Here is a 15,206-nt window from a genome sequence, read left to right on the forward strand (position 1 = left end):
GTTGAGCCGTTTCCTGTTTACACTGTTTGTTGCCATGGTGCTCGCGCTGTCATTCAAAAAAGTTTGTTGTTGTTGCTGCGTTTCTGGATCAGGTCTCTTGTTTCCACGAAACTCACACACCCGTCCAGCGAACTCCCGACCGAAGCTTCTGTCCGACATGCCGACACACAACCTCGGATGCGTTTTTTCCCCCTGCCGCTCGCCATCCAACCACCCCGGAACCGCGGCCGCGCCTTTCACACACTCTACCCCCTGGACAGACAGCTTGAGCGTATTTGGCGTCGGGCAGAGAGAAAGCAGAGAATTAGCCTGTTGTGCAGACGATAAAAGTGTACATGAAGAGCATACCTGTAAGGTAAGAGTAGCGCGTTTGTCCTCCGTTTGAGGGTTAGCCTCTCTCAGCGTCTTGAAGTGGTGCGGGCCTGGGCACGGGTCGATATCCCCAGATAACATCAAGCATATTGCGATAATAAGTCCTGTCCGTGACGATTGTGTAGTTGTCATTGCTTTTTTTTTCTTTGTGATCTTGTTATACAGCGATGGGTATACCATGGTCACAGCCAGTGCATAAGTTCCATAGCCTGTACTTGTCCTTGCCAGTTCGTTACCTTTTCGTTTGTAGCCCAGATCCTTGTATATATGCGGATTGTCATTATGATAAGACAGTGGATAGATGCTGCAAAACATCCGAACCGGATCCACACGAATAGCCGCTGTCAAGCTTGTAAAATAACAGTAGACTAGGAGTGTTATGACAACACCTGTTCCACCTGTCGCCATCTTGGCCTCAGCCAAGTTTCTTACCAGACAGGCACTTTGACCAACTAAGCCACAGCGCCAACGCTGAACAGGTGGCAAGACGTTTTTGCACACAGAGACTAAAAAAAGACAGCAAGTCTTAAAATGGCAAGCAAAGAGGTTGTTTAACTCTATTTGTCGCACTATTCATTACGCCTCAAAGCTATACAATTTTATAATTCATTCCGGTAAGCTCTATAAAACAAGCACACGCACCACCTGGACTAAGGCGCTGCTGGGATTAGAGGCCAGGATCTCCTGTTTTTAAGACAGGCGCTTTGACCAGCTAAGCCACAGCGCCACAGAAATTCATGGTAAGAGACATTTGCCGGATAACAAAAATCGAAGAAGAAAAAATAATACACAACAAAAACCAGCATGTCAGGATGCAGAAAATGCTGACAAGACGGACGCGGTCTTTTAGAGTCTGGATGATCATGTCTCAAACCTGACCGGTAACCTGGCCTCTGTTCAAGATCAAAGCAAAAAGTGCATGAATTTATCTTTATTTAATCTATCCTAAATCATGTGTTAAGTGTTTTTTGGTACCTCCAGTTTTATTACATCCAAACCCAGAGTCAGCTCGGAAAATGGAAATCAGGACAAACATATGCTATCGGCCATTGGAAGAGTTTCAGATCAGAAAGCCACTCTCCCATAATCTGAGGGAAAGGTGCAGTTTGGATTTGAACCTAGCACCTGCTGTTCCCAAGACAGGTGCTCTGGCCAACTTAGTCTTAACACTAAAAGAAAAAACCTCTTGATACGATACTTCCAAACGCAGTTTCATCTAAGACAGTAGGGGGTAAGCAAAATTTACTGTGCTTTCTACTCAGTTAATTTGCACATGCATAAAGAGGCTCTTGTACGACAAATCCAAAAGACGTGATCTCAACAATAGGTGGCAGTTACTTTTCCCCAAAACCACAGGTTGCCGACGAGTCATTCCTCAAGCCCACTAGGCCCTACATCGTTTTCTAATCTCCCTTATTTAAAACAGCTCAATTAAGTCTTTGGCTTTATTGTAGAGTACCCCTAGTATCTGAGCCTGCACTGCGCAATGAAAGAAAGAAGCAAAAGGGGATGGACAGATGCCTAAAATGTTAGAAACGCACCACACCTTAAGTCAGTGAAGAAAAAGAGCAAAGCTTGCGACTCTGGTGGGACTCGAACCCACAACCTTTGAATGGCTCAGCTCACAGCCTAGAAGTCCAATGCGCTATCCATTGCGCCACAGAGCCTAAGTGCTCTGCTTTCTGTAGCACTTTTGCACAGAAAGCACTTTTTAGTACTCTCTGGCCCATGAAAGTACAGCCAACGGTGGACATGGCACTGTTGGGAATCGAAGCCAGGATCTCCTGTTTACTAGACAGGCACTTTGACCAACTAAGCCACAGCGCCAAACAACCTTGACAGGAGCTAATTGTTTAATTCCAAAAAATTAAAAAAAACTAACAACGGTAGCGCTGCATGTGGGAATGTCTGGACTTGAAATATTAAAGTCCAATTGGTTAGGCATTACCACACTATGCTACATAAAGCCATCGTCCAAAGCCCTCTTGAACGAGCAGCGTTCTTAAGGATTTGAGTTTTGTTAAGAAACCGACTGCTAAACATCCCGCTGCGTAAACACTCGTTACTCTTAACAAAAAGCAAACATGAAACCTGTACATTAGGCACTGCTGAGATTTGAACCCAGGATCTCCTGTTTACTAGACAGGCGCTTTAACCAACTAAGCCACAGCGCCAACGCTGAAAGTCAAATTGTTTTTGCACACAGAGACTAAAAAAAGACAGCAAGTCTTAAAATGGCAAGCAAAGAGGTTGTTTAACTCTATTTGTCACACTATTCATTACGCCTCAAAGCTATACAATTTTATAATTCATTCCGGTAAGCTCTATAAAACAAGCACACACACCACCTGGACTAAGGCGCTGCTAGGATTTGAGCCCAGGATCTCCTGTTTACAAGACAGGCACTTTGACCAGCTAAGCCACAGGGCCACAGATATTCACAGTAAGAGACATTTGCCTGATAACAAAAATCGAAGAAGAAAAAATAATACACAACAAAAACCAGCATGTCAGGATGCAGAAAATGCTGACAAGACGGACGCGGTCTTTTAGAGTCTGGATGATCATGTCTCAAACCTGACCGGTAACCTGGCCTCTGTTCAAGATCAAAGCAAAAAGTGCATGAATTTATTTTTATTTAATCTATCCTAAATCATGTGTAAAGTGTTTTTTGGTACCTCCAGTTTCATTACATCCAAACCCAGAGTCAGCTCGGAAAATATAAAAATCAGGACAAACATATGCTATCGGCCATTGAAAGAGTTTCAGATCAGAAAGCCACTCTCCCATCATCTGAAGGAAAGGTGCAGTTTGGATTTGAACCTAGCACCTGCTGTTCCCAAGACAGGTGCTCTGGCCAACTTAGTCTTAACACTAAAAGAAAAAACCTCTTGATACGATACTTCCAAACGCAGTTTCATCTAAGACAGTGGGGGGGAAGCAAAATTTACTGTGCTTTCTACTCAGTTACTTTGCACATGCATAAAGAGGCTCTTGTACGACAAATCCAAAAGGCGTGATCTTAACAATAGGTGGCAGTTACTTTTCCCCAAAACTACAGGTTGCCGACGAGTCATTCCTCAAGCCCACTAGGCCCTACATCGTTTTCTAATCTCCCTTATTTAAAACAGCTCAATTAAGTCATCGGCTTTATTGTAGAGTACCCCTAGTATCTGAGCCTGCACTGCGCAATGAAAGAAAGAAGCAAAAGGGGATGGACAGATGCCTAAAATGTTAGAAACGCACCACACCTTAAGTCAGTTAAGAAAAAGAGCATGCTTGCAACTCTGGTGGGACTCGAACCCACAACCTTTGAATGGCTCAGCTCACAGCCTAGAAGTCCAATTTGTCCAATGCGCTATCCATTGCGCCACAGAGCCTGAGTGTTCTGCTTTCTGTAGCACTTTTGCACAGAAAGCACTTTTTAGTACTCTCTGGCCCATGAAAGAACAGCCAATGGCGTACATGGCACTGTTGGGAATCGAAGCCAGGATCTCCTGTTTACCAGACAGGCACTTTGACCAACTAAGCCACAGCGCCAAACAACCTTGACAGGGGTTAATTGTTTAATTCCAAAAAATAAAAAAAACTAACAACGGTAGCGCTGCATGTGGGAATGTCTGGACTTGAAATATTAAAGTCCAATTGGTTAGGCAATACCACACTATGCTATATAAAGCCATCGTCCAAAGCCCTCTTGAACGAGCAGCGTTCTTAAGGATTTGAGTTTTGTTAAGAAACCGACTGCTAAACATCCCGCTGTGTAAACACTCGTTACTCTTAACAAAAAGCAAACATGAAACCTGTACATTAAGCACTGCTGAGATTTGAACCCAGGATCTCCTGTTTACTAGACAGGCGCTTTGACCAACTAAGCCACAGCGCCAACGCTGAAGGTCAAGATGTTTTTGCAGACAGAGACAAAAAAAAGACAGCAAGTCTTAAAATGGCAAGCAAAGAGGTTGTTTAACTCTATTTGTCACACTATTTATTACGCCTCAAAGCTATACAATTTTATAATTCATTCCGGTAAGCTCTATAAAACAAGCTCACACACCACCTGGACTAAGGCGCTGCTGGGATTAGAGGCCAGGATCTCCTGTTTACAAGACAGGCGCTTTGACCAGCTAAGCCACAGCGCCACAGATATTCACAGCAAGAGACATTTGCCCGATAACAAAAATCGAAGAAGAAAAAATAATACACAACAAAAACCAGCATGTCAGGATGCAGAAAATGCTGACAAGACGGACGCGGTCTTTTAGAGTCTGGATGATCATGTCTCAAACCTGACCGGTAACCTGGCCTCTGTTCAAGATCAAAGCAAAAAGTGCATGAATTTATTTTTATTTAATCTATCCTAAATCATGTGTTAAGTGTTTTTTGGTACCTCCAGTTTTATTACATCCAAACCCAGAGTCAGCTCGGAAAATATAAAAATCAGGACAAACATATGCTATCGGCCATTGAAAGAGTTTCAGATCAGAAAGCCACTCTCCCATCATCTGAAGGAAAGGTGCAGTTTGGATTTGAACCTAGCACCTGCTGTTCCCAAGACAGGTGCTCTGGCCAACTTAGTCTTAACACTAAAAGAAAAAACCTCTGGGTATGATATTTCCAAACGCAGTTTCATCTAAGACAGTGGAGGGGGAGCAAAATTTACTGTGCTTTCTACTCAGTTACTTTGCACATGCATAAAGAGGCTCTTGTACGACAAATCCAAAAGGCGTGATCTCAACAATAGGTGGCAGTTACTTTTCCCCAAAACCACAGCTTGCCTTCGAGTCATTCCTCAAGCCCACTAGGTCCTACACCGTTTTCGAATCTCCCTTATTTAAAACAGCTCAATTAAGTCATCGGTTATTATTGTAGAGTACCCGTAGTATCTGAGCCTGCACTGCGCAATGAAAGAAAGAAGCAAAACGGGATGGACAGATGCCTAAAATGTTAGAAACGCACCACACCTTAAGTCAGTGAAGAAAAAGAGCAAAGCTTGCAACTCTGGTGGGACTCAAACCCACAACCTTTGAATGGCTCAGCTCACAGCCTAGAAGTCCAATGCGCTATCCATTTTTTTTTTATTAGAAAAATTTTTCAAATTTTACAATACATACATTTAAAAACATTTAAAACATCAGTTCAGAAGCATATTAAAATATCATTTACAAACATTTCTTAAGACATTATGTTGGTATCAAAACAGGAAAACAACAAGCATAATCATTCTGGCAAATCTATTTTTAAACCATCTATTGAGTACATAATATAAGGAGTATTCAACATAAACGTTTTGTAAAATCCAGTCTCTTTTTCTTGCATTCTAAAATATTGTTCCACAGTTTTTATATAGTTTTCCAGTTTTCTTTTATACATTTTCCATAACTCTATTTTAGCATTTTTATTTTTCACAACGTTTCTTCTTTCCCAAATTACAGTTCTTGCAACTGATAGAAACAAATTGGCAATTCTTGTTTTACTTCCATTAAAACCAAATAAAAATATTTTATACCATTCTGTCTCCTCCTCAATCTGCTCTGTTTCACTTGGCATCATTTGTTTCATCATTTCTTTTAACTTTGCCATAAATGTATTTAATTCAACACATTTTAAAAACAAATGCATAATACCGTCATTTTCCATACCACATATTTTGCATAATGCATTCTCACTGCTTCCAATTTGTGCCAGTTTTGTTTCAGTGAAAATAACATTATGTCTGATAAAATAATCCAACGTTTCAATTTTTACGTCTAAATATTTCCATTTTAAATTTTTCCAGATTCCCTCTTCATCTATTTCCACAAAGATTTTTTTTCCAAAATTGTTATGCACTTTGTTTCTGAAACAAATGTAGAAATTTTAGAGAACACATTCTTGAAAATCCTTCTCATTTTCCTTTAAAATCACTTTCACATTATCATTGCTTTCATTATTTTGTTCAATTTTAACTATCCATTCTTTAGGTATTGCACTTTTCACTATTTCAAATAGTTTCTCTTTTGATATCTTCCCCAATCTCATCCATGGCATCCACAATTACTTGGTTGGTAAAAACCCTTCTTTAATCTCATATAAAACATCCTTAACCTGACAAACACCTGCTTCCAACCAATATTTAAAAGATACTTCTTTCTCGTGTTAAAATATTAGCATTTAAAAACAAAGGTTGATTTAATAACATGTTCCTCCCTTCAGGTTTAAAATCTACGTGACTTAAAAACTCACTCCATGCTTGTAAAACTTTCCTATAAAAATCAGGAATCCCAGTCATCATGCTTTGTTTCAGTTTCATCCATAAAATATCATCATTCATATTAAAACCCCCACATTTGTTAAGATAAAACCTCATTACATACGAGGATGGGACTCAAACCCACGCGTGCAGAGCACAATAGATTAGCAGTCCATCGCCTTAACCACTCGGCCACCTCATCACGTACTTTCCTTCTTCTCGGTGGAGGCTGGACTGTGGCACATATTTGTATATTTATGTTTCTGCAACTATTTTCGGTCAGATGACTTTCAGTTTTGACATATGAACGACAGATCAAATGAACGACAAAAATGGGATTTGATGGACTCTTCCACCTCGTCATGTATGTACTCACTTTCATGATGGGGGCTGGAATATGACATTTCTGTATATATTGGCTGCTATTTTCGGTAAAGATGACGTTAAATTTTGCAACAACATCCTTCAAAACGATAAGAGCGTGCGAGTAAAACACCTTCCACGGAAGCACTGGCCTCTTTCAAACGCCAGAGCATTTGAACGACAAGGATGGGATTCAATGGACCCTTCCACCTCGTCATGTATGTACTCACTTTCATGATGGGGGCTGGACTATGGCATATGTTTGTATTTGCAGCTATTTTCGATAAAGTTGACATAAAATTTTGCAACAACATCCTTCAAAACGCTAAAAGAGTGAGAGTAAAAGAACTTCTACAGAAACACCATGATCTCTCGAATGCCAGAACATATGAGCGACGAGGATGGGACTCAAACCCACGCGTGCAGAGCACAATGGATTAGCAGTCCATCGCCTTAACCACTCGGCCACCTCGTCACATACCTTTCTTCTTCTCGGTGGAGGCCGGACTGTGGGACATATTTGTATATGTATGTTTCTGCAACTATTTTCGGTCAGATGACTTTCAGTTTTGACGTATGAACGACAGATCAAATGAACGACAAAAATGGGATTCGATGGACTCTTCCACCTCATTATGTATGTACTCACTTTCATGATGGGGGCTGGAAAATGACATTTTTGTATGTATTTGCTGCTATTTTCGGTAAGGATGAGGTTAAATTTTGCAACAACATCCTTCAAAACGATAAGAGCGTGCAAGTAAAACAACTTCCACGGAAGCACCGGCCTCTTTCAAACGCCAGAGCATTTGAACGACAAGGATGGGATTCGATGGACCCTTCCACCTCGTCATGTATGTACTCACTTTCATGATGGGGGCTGGACTATGGCATATATGTTTGTATTTGCAGCTATTTTCGATAAAGTTGACATAAAATTTTGCAACAACATCCTTCAAAACGCTAAAAGAGTGAGAGTAAAAGAAATTCTACAGAAACACCATTATCTCTCGAATGCCAGAACACATGAGCGATGAGGATGGGATTCGAACCCACGCGTGCAGAGCACAATGGATTAGCAGTCCATCGCCTTAACCACTCGGCCACCTCGTCTTGAATTTTCCTTCTTCTCTGGTGGAGGCCGGACTGTGGCACATATTTGTAAATGTATGTTTCTGCAACTATTTTCGGTAAGATGACTTTCAGTTTTGCCGTATGAACGACAGAGCAAATAAACGACAAAAATGGGATTCGATGGACTCAGCCACCCCGCCATGTATGTACTCACTTTCCTGTTGGGGGCTGAACTATGGCATTTCTGTATGTATTTGCTGCTATTTTCGGTAAAGATGACGTTAAATTTTGCAACAACATCCTTCAAAACGATTAGAGCGTGCGAGTAAAACACCTTCCACGGAAGCACCGGCCTCTTTCAAATGCCAGAGCATTTGAACGACAAGGATGGGATTCGATGGACTCTTCCACCTCGTCATGTATGTACTCACTTTCATGATGGGGGCTGGACTATGGCATATATGTTTGTGTTTGCAGCTATTTTCGATAAAGATGACTTAAAATTTTGGAACAACATCCTTCAAAAAGCTAAAAGAGTGAGAGTAAAAGTTCTTCTACTGAAACACCATGATCTCTCGAATGCCAGAACATATGAGCGACGAGGATGGGATTCAAACCCACGCATGCAGAGCACAATGGATTAGCAGTCGATCGCCTTAACCACTCGGCCACCTCATCACATACTTTCCTTCTTCTCTGGTGGAGGCCGGACTGTGGCACATAATTGTAAATGTATGTTTCTGCAACTATTTTCTGTAAGATGACTTTCAGTTTTGCCGTATGAACGACAAAAATGGGATTCGATGGACTCGGCCACCCCGCCATGTATGTACTCACTTTCATGATGGGGGCTGAACTATGGCATTTCTGTATGTATTTGCTGCTATTTTCGGTAAAGATGACGTTAAATTTTGCAACAACATCCTTCAAAAACGATTAGAGCGTGCAAGTAAAACACCTTCCACGGAAGCACTGGCCTCTTTCAAACGCCAGAGCATTTGAACGACAAGGATGGGATTCGATGGACTCTTCCACCTCGTCATGTATGTACTCACTTTCATGATGGGGGCTGGACTATGGCATATATGTTTGTATTTGCAGCTATTTTCGATAAAGTTGACATAAAATTTTGCAACAACATCCTTCAAAACGCTAAAAGAGTGAGAGTAAAAGAACTTCTACAGAAACAACATGATCTCTCGAATGCCAGAACATATGAGCGACGAGGATGGGACTTGAACCCACGCGTGCAGAGCACAATGGATTAGCAGTCCATCGCCTTAACCACTCGGCCACCTCGTCACATACTTTCCTTCTTTTCGGTGGAGGCCATACTGTGGGACATATTTGTATATTTATGTTTCTGCAACTATTTTCGGTCAGATGACTTTCAGTTTTGACATATGAACGACAGATCAAATGAACGACAAAAATGGGATTCGATGGACTCTTCCACCTCATTATGTATGTACTCACTTTCATGATGGGGGCTGGAATATGACATTTCTGTATGTATTTGCTGCTATTTTCGGTAAGGATGACGTTAAATTTTGCAACAACATCCTTCAAAACGATAAGAGCGTGCAAGTAAAACACCTTCCACGGAAGCACTGGCCTCTTTCAAACGCCAGAGCATTTGAACGACAAGGATGGGATTCGATGGACCCTTCCACCTCGTCATGTATGTACTCACTTTCATGATGGGGGCTGGACTATGGCATATATGTTTGTATTTGCAGCTATTTTCGATAAAGTTGACATAAAATTTTGCAACAACATCCTTCAAAACGCTAAAAGAGTGAGAGTAAAAGAAATTCTACAGAAACACCATGATCTCTCGAATGCCAGAACATATGAGCGACGAGGACGGGATTCGAACCCACGGGTGCAGAGCACAATGGATTAGCAGTCCATCGCCTTACCCACTCGGCCACCTCGTCATGTATTTTCCTTCTTCTCTGGTGGAGGCCGGACTGTGGCACATATTTGTAAATGTATGTTTCTGCAACAATTTTCGGTAAGATGACTTTCAGTTTTGCCGTATGAACGACAGAGCAAATAAACGACAAAAATGGGATTCGATGGACTCGGCCACCCCGCCATGTATGTACTCACTTTCCTGTTGGGGGCTGGACTACGGCATTTCTGTATGTATTTGCTGCTATTTTCGGTAAAGATGACGTTAAATTTTGCAACAACATCCTTCAAAACGATAAGAGCGTGCGAGTAAAACACCTTCCACGGAAGCACCGGCCTTTTTCAAACGCCAGAGCATTTGGACAACAAGGATGGGATTCAATGGACTCTTCCACCTCGTCATGTATGTACTCACTTTCATGATGGGGGCTGGACTATGACATTTCTGTATGTATTTGCTGCTATTTTCGGTAAGGATGACGTTAAATTTTGCAACAACATCCTTCAAAACGATAAGAGCGTGCGAGTAAAACACCTTCCACGGAAGCACCGGCCTCTTTCAAACGCCAGAGCATTTGAACGACAAGGATGGGATTCGATGGACCCTTCCACCTCGTCATGTTTGTACTCACTTTCATGATGGGGGCTGGATTATGGCATATGTTTGTATTTGCAGCTATTTTCGATAAAGTTGACATAAAATTTTGCAACAACATTCTTCAAAACGCTTAAAGAGTGAGAGTAAAAGAACTCCTACAGAAACACCATGATCTCTCGAATGCCAGAACATATGAGCAACAAGGATGGGATTCGAGCCCACGCGTGCAGAGCACAATGGATTAGCAGTCCATCGCCTTAACCACTCGGCCACCTCGTCACATACTTTCCTTCTTCTCTGGTGGAGGCCGGACTGTGGCACATATTTGTAAATGTATGTTTCTGCAACTATTTTCGGTAAGATGACTTTCAGTTTTGCCTTATGAACGACAGAGCCAATGAACGACAAAAATGGGATTCGATGGACTCGGCCACCCCGTCATGTATGTACTCACTTTCCTGTTGGGGGCTGGACTACGGCATTTCTGTATATATTGGCTGCTATTTTCGGTAAAGACGACGTTAAATTTTGCAACAACATCCTTCAAAACGATAAGAGCGTGCAAGTAAAACACCTTCCACGGAAGCACCAGCCGCTTTCAAACGCCAGAGCATTCGAACGACAAGGATGGGATTCGATAGACCCTTCCACCTTGTCATGTACGTACTCACTTTCATGATGGGGGCTGGACTATGGCATATGTTTGTATTTTCAGCTATTTTCGATTAAGTTGACATAAAATTTAGCAACAACATCCTTCAAAATGCTAAAAGAGTGAGAGTACTTCTACAGAAACACCATGATCTCTCAAATGCCAGAATATATGAGCGACGAGGATGGGATTCTAATCCACGCATGCAGAGCACAATGGATTAGCAGTCCATCGCCTTAACCACTCGGCCACCTCGTCACATACTTTCCTTCTTTTCTGGTGGAGGCCGGACTGTGGCACATATTTGTAAATGTATGTTTCTGCAGCTATTTTTGGTCAGATGAATTTCAGTTTTGCCGTATGAACGACAGAGCAAATGAACGACAAAAATAGGATTCGATGGACTCGGCCACCCCGCCATGTATGTACTCACTTTCCTGTTGGAGGCTGGACTACGGCATTTCTGTATGTATTTGCTGCTATTTTCGGTAAAGATGACGTTAAATTTTGCAACAACATCCTTCAAAACGATTAAAGCGTGCGAGTAAAACACCTTGCACGGAAGCACCGGCCTCTTTCAAACGCCAGAGCATTTGAACGACAAGGATGGGATTCGATGGACTCTTCCACCTCGTCATGTATGTACTCCTTTTCATGATGGGGGCTGGACTATGGCAGATATGTTTGTGTTTGCAGCTATTTTCAATAAAGATGACTTAAAATTTTGCAACAACATCCTTCAAAAAGCTAAAAGAGTGAGAGTAAAAGTCCTTCTACAGAAACACCATGATCTCTCGAATGCCAGAACATATGAGCGACGAGGATGGGATTCAAACCCACGCGTGCAGAGCACAATGGATTAGCAGTCTATCGCCTTAACCACTCGGGAACCTCGTCACGTACTTTTTTTCTTCTCTGGTGGAGGCCGGACTGTGGCACATAATTGTAAATGTATGTTCCTGCAACTATTTTCTGTAAGATGACTTTCAGTTTTGCCGTATGAACGACAAAAATGGGATTCGATGGACTCGGCCACCCCGCCATGTATGTACTCACTTTCATGATGGGGGCTGAACTATGGCATTTCTGTATGTATTTGCTGCTATTTTCGGTAAAGATGACGTTAAATTTTGCAACAACATCCTTCAAAACGATTAGAGCGTGCGAGTAAAACACCTTCCACGGAAGCACTGGCCTCTTTCAAACGCCAGAGCATTTGAACGACAAGGATGGGATTCGATGGACTCTTCCACCTCGTCATGTATGTACTCACTTTCATGATGGGGGCTGGACTATGGCATATATGTTTGTATTTGCAGCTATTTTCGATAAAGTTGACATAAAATTTTGCAACAACATCCTTCAAAACGCTAAAAGAGTGAGAGTAAAAGAACTTCTACAGAAACACCATGCTCTCGAATGCCAGAACAGATGAGCGACAAGGATGGGACTCGAACCCACGCGTGCAGAGCACAATGGATTAGCAGTCCATCGCATTAACCACTCGGCCACCTCGTCACATACTTTCCTTCTTCTCGGTGGAGGCCGGACTGTGGGACATATTTGTATATGTATGTTTCTGCAACTATTTTCGGTCAGATGACTTTTAGTTTTGACATATGAACGACAGATCAAATGAACGACAAAAATGGGATTCGATGGACTCTTCCACCTCATTATGTATGTACTCACTTTCATGATTGGGGCTGGAATATGACATTTCTGTATGTATTTGCTGCTATTTTCGGTAAGGATGAGGTTAAATTTTGCAACAACATCCTTCAAAACGATAAGAGCGTGCAAGTAAAACACCTTCCACGGAAGCACCGGCCTCTTTCAAACGCCAGAGCATTTGAACGACAAGGATGGGATTCGATGGACCCTTTCACCTCGTCATGTATGTACTCACTTTCATGATGGGGGCTGGACTATGGCATATATGTTTGTATTTGCAGCTATTTTCGATAAAGTTGACATAAAATTTTGCAACAACATCCTTCAAAACGCTAAAAGAGTGAGAGTAAAAGAAATTCTACAGAAACACCATGATCTCTCGAATGCCAGAACATATGAGCGACGAGGATAAGAATCGAACCCACGCGTGCAGAGCACAATGGATTAGCAGTGCATCGCCTTAACCACTCGGCCACCTCGTCATGTATTTTCCTTCTTCTCTGGTGGAGGCCGGACTGTGGCACATATTTGTAAATGTATGTTTCTGCAACTATTTTCGGTAAGATGACTTTCAGTTTTGCCGTATGAACGACAGAGCAAATAAACAACAAAAATGGGATTCGATGGACTCGGCCACCCCGCCATGTACGTACTCACTTTCCTGTTGCTATTTTCGGTCAGATGAATTTCAGTTTTGCCGTATGAACGACAACATCCTTCAAAACGATAAGAGCGTGCGAGTAAAACACCTTCCACGGAAGCACCGGCCTCTTTCAAACGCCAGAGCATTTGAACGACAAGGATGGGATTCGATGGACTCTTCCACCTCGTCATGTATGTACTCCTTTTCATGATGGGGGCTGGAATATGACATTTCTGTATGTATTTGCTGCTATTTTCGGTAAAGATGACGTTAAATTTTGCAACAACATCCTTCAAAACTATTACTACTCTAATTGTGAATCTTTATTGTTCCTGTTTCAATAGGGTGCTCTTGCTAAAAGGAGCAGTGGCAGAGAGAGACTTCCAGTGCAGACTTTGTTAAGATGCTGCAATCTAATCGTGGGAAAGACACTTGCTCCTGAGCAGATTTGAGCTTGGGGATGTGTTGCTGTCACACCAAGAAGTCTGCCGTGAGTCTCAAAGAACACATTATACTGACTAGATGCCAACTTAAATGTACTCTCTCATTTCTAGCGTCCACTGAAAACGAGCTGAACTCAAGCAGTTTGGCCGTGTTTAAAACCACATCTGGCAGCGGTGGGAATCGAACCCACGCCCCCGAAGAGACTGGAGCCTAAATCCAGCGCCTTAGACCCCTCTGCCACACTACCCTAGATGGATTTGTGCAGTGGTTCATTTTCTGCCCAATTTTACAGAAGCAGAAGAGCAGAGAGGACGCAGAGCTTCCTAGTGAAGCCCTTCAACTTTGGCCAAGGAGTCTACATTTGGATGCTAGCGGAAGCGTGCAGTATCACTTTGCAAGTCTGTTTGCTCAAGCAGAGAGGTCATTCTCAAGCATCCTAAAAGCACTGCCTGGCAGCGGTGGGATTCGAACCCACGCCCCCGAAGAAACTGGAGACTAAATCCAGCGCCTTAGATCCCTTGGCTACGCTATCTCAGATGACTCCATTCAGTGGTCCCTTTTCTCCTCAATTTTACGGAAGCAGAACAGCAGAGAGGACGCAGAGCTTCCTAGTGAAGCCCTTCAACTTTGGCCAAGGAGTCTACGTTTGGATGTGAGCGGAAGCATGCAGTATCACTTTGCAAGTCTATTTGCTTAAGCAGAGAGGTCATTCTCAAGCATCCTAAAAAGGACTGCCTGGCAGCGGTGGGATTCGAACCCACGCCACCGAAGAGACTGGAAGCTTAATCCAGCGCCTTAGACCGCTCGGCCACGCTACCTTGCCAAGTTGCTTTCCCTGAGCAGTTTTCATACCAACTTGTTTCAAGTAGCGCAACAGCGCTGGGAAATCAGTTCAATTTGGCCATGCCTTGCTGGAGCTCCTCCTCAAAGAAAGAGATCTCCTTAATACCAGCTTAGGAAGCACTCCCACCTTCCTGTCAACCACAGTTCTGTCTCTATTTGAGCACACCTCAAGGCATTTGAAGTCTACTCCAAATGGCAGCCAGCTGCGATGCATTTAAGCACCTGATTACAAGGTAACTGTTATTTCACAAAAGAGTGAAAGTTACTGATTCCATCACAGCAGACCCCACATTGTTGTTGTTATTATATTCAAATCCAGCTATAGAGTATTACTACTCTAATTGTGAATCTTTACTGTTCCTGTTTCAATAGAGTGCTCTTGCTAAAAGGAGCA

General features: G+C 42.5%; 1 protein-coding gene and 19 non-coding genes across 20 annotated transcripts in view; 1 reads left to right on the forward strand and 19 right to left on the reverse strand.

Moving 5' to 3' along the window:
• The window catches only part of LOC137491262 (tripartite motif-containing protein 16-like), a 496,597-nt gene that overhangs the window by 30,451 nt on the left and 450,940 nt on the right, over window positions 1–15,206 (forward strand). The window lies entirely within an intron of this gene.
• trnal-uaa (transfer RNA leucine (anticodon UAA)) lies at window positions 1,026–1,099 on the reverse strand. The gene has a single exon. It is a non-coding gene; the product is annotated as a tRNA-Leu (tRNA).
• trnar-ucu (transfer RNA arginine (anticodon UCU)) lies at window positions 1,951–2,039 on the reverse strand. Its single transcript is given in 2 exon segments — window positions 1,951–1,986; window positions 2,003–2,039. It is a non-coding gene; the product is annotated as a tRNA-Arg (tRNA).
• Window positions 2,473–2,546, reverse strand: trnat-agu (transfer RNA threonine (anticodon AGU)). The gene has a single exon. It is a non-coding gene; the product is annotated as a tRNA-Thr (tRNA).
• On the reverse strand, window positions 2,729–2,802 carry trnat-ugu (transfer RNA threonine (anticodon UGU)). Its single transcript has one exon. It is a non-coding gene; the product is annotated as a tRNA-Thr (tRNA).
• Window positions 3,839–3,912, reverse strand: trnat-ggu (transfer RNA threonine (anticodon GGU)). The gene has a single exon. It is a non-coding gene; the product is annotated as a tRNA-Thr (tRNA).
• Window positions 4,185–4,258, reverse strand: trnat-agu (transfer RNA threonine (anticodon AGU)). The gene has a single exon. It is a non-coding gene; the product is annotated as a tRNA-Thr (tRNA).
• Window positions 4,441–4,514, reverse strand: trnat-ugu (transfer RNA threonine (anticodon UGU)). The gene has a single exon. It is a non-coding gene; the product is annotated as a tRNA-Thr (tRNA).
• trnas-gcu (transfer RNA serine (anticodon GCU)) lies at window positions 6,725–6,811 on the reverse strand. Its single transcript has one exon. It is a non-coding gene; the product is annotated as a tRNA-Ser (tRNA).
• trnas-gcu (transfer RNA serine (anticodon GCU)) lies at window positions 7,361–7,442 on the reverse strand. Its single transcript has one exon. It is a non-coding gene; the product is annotated as a tRNA-Ser (tRNA).
• Window positions 7,999–8,080, reverse strand: trnas-gcu (transfer RNA serine (anticodon GCU)). Its single transcript has one exon. It is a non-coding gene; the product is annotated as a tRNA-Ser (tRNA).
• On the reverse strand, window positions 8,638–8,719 carry trnas-gcu (transfer RNA serine (anticodon GCU)). Its single transcript has one exon. It is a non-coding gene; the product is annotated as a tRNA-Ser (tRNA).
• On the reverse strand, window positions 9,262–9,343 carry trnas-gcu (transfer RNA serine (anticodon GCU)). The gene has a single exon. It is a non-coding gene; the product is annotated as a tRNA-Ser (tRNA).
• trnas-gcu (transfer RNA serine (anticodon GCU)) lies at window positions 9,900–9,981 on the reverse strand. Its single transcript has one exon. It is a non-coding gene; the product is annotated as a tRNA-Ser (tRNA).
• trnas-gcu (transfer RNA serine (anticodon GCU)) lies at window positions 10,754–10,835 on the reverse strand. The gene has a single exon. It is a non-coding gene; the product is annotated as a tRNA-Ser (tRNA).
• On the reverse strand, window positions 11,385–11,466 carry trnas-gcu (transfer RNA serine (anticodon GCU)). Its single transcript has one exon. It is a non-coding gene; the product is annotated as a tRNA-Ser (tRNA).
• On the reverse strand, window positions 12,645–12,726 carry trnas-gcu (transfer RNA serine (anticodon GCU)). The gene has a single exon. It is a non-coding gene; the product is annotated as a tRNA-Ser (tRNA).
• trnas-gcu (transfer RNA serine (anticodon GCU)) lies at window positions 13,283–13,364 on the reverse strand. The gene has a single exon. It is a non-coding gene; the product is annotated as a tRNA-Ser (tRNA).
• Window positions 14,135–14,216, reverse strand: trnal-uag (transfer RNA leucine (anticodon UAG)). The gene has a single exon. It is a non-coding gene; the product is annotated as a tRNA-Leu (tRNA).
• trnal-aag (transfer RNA leucine (anticodon AAG)) lies at window positions 14,706–14,787 on the reverse strand. Its single transcript has one exon. It is a non-coding gene; the product is annotated as a tRNA-Leu (tRNA).

This window comes from Danio rerio, chromosome 4, assembly GCF_049306965.1.
Source record: "Danio rerio strain Tuebingen ecotype United States chromosome 4, GRCz12tu, whole genome shotgun sequence".
Taxonomy (NCBI): domain Eukaryota; kingdom Metazoa; phylum Chordata; class Actinopteri; order Cypriniformes; family Danionidae; genus Danio; species Danio rerio.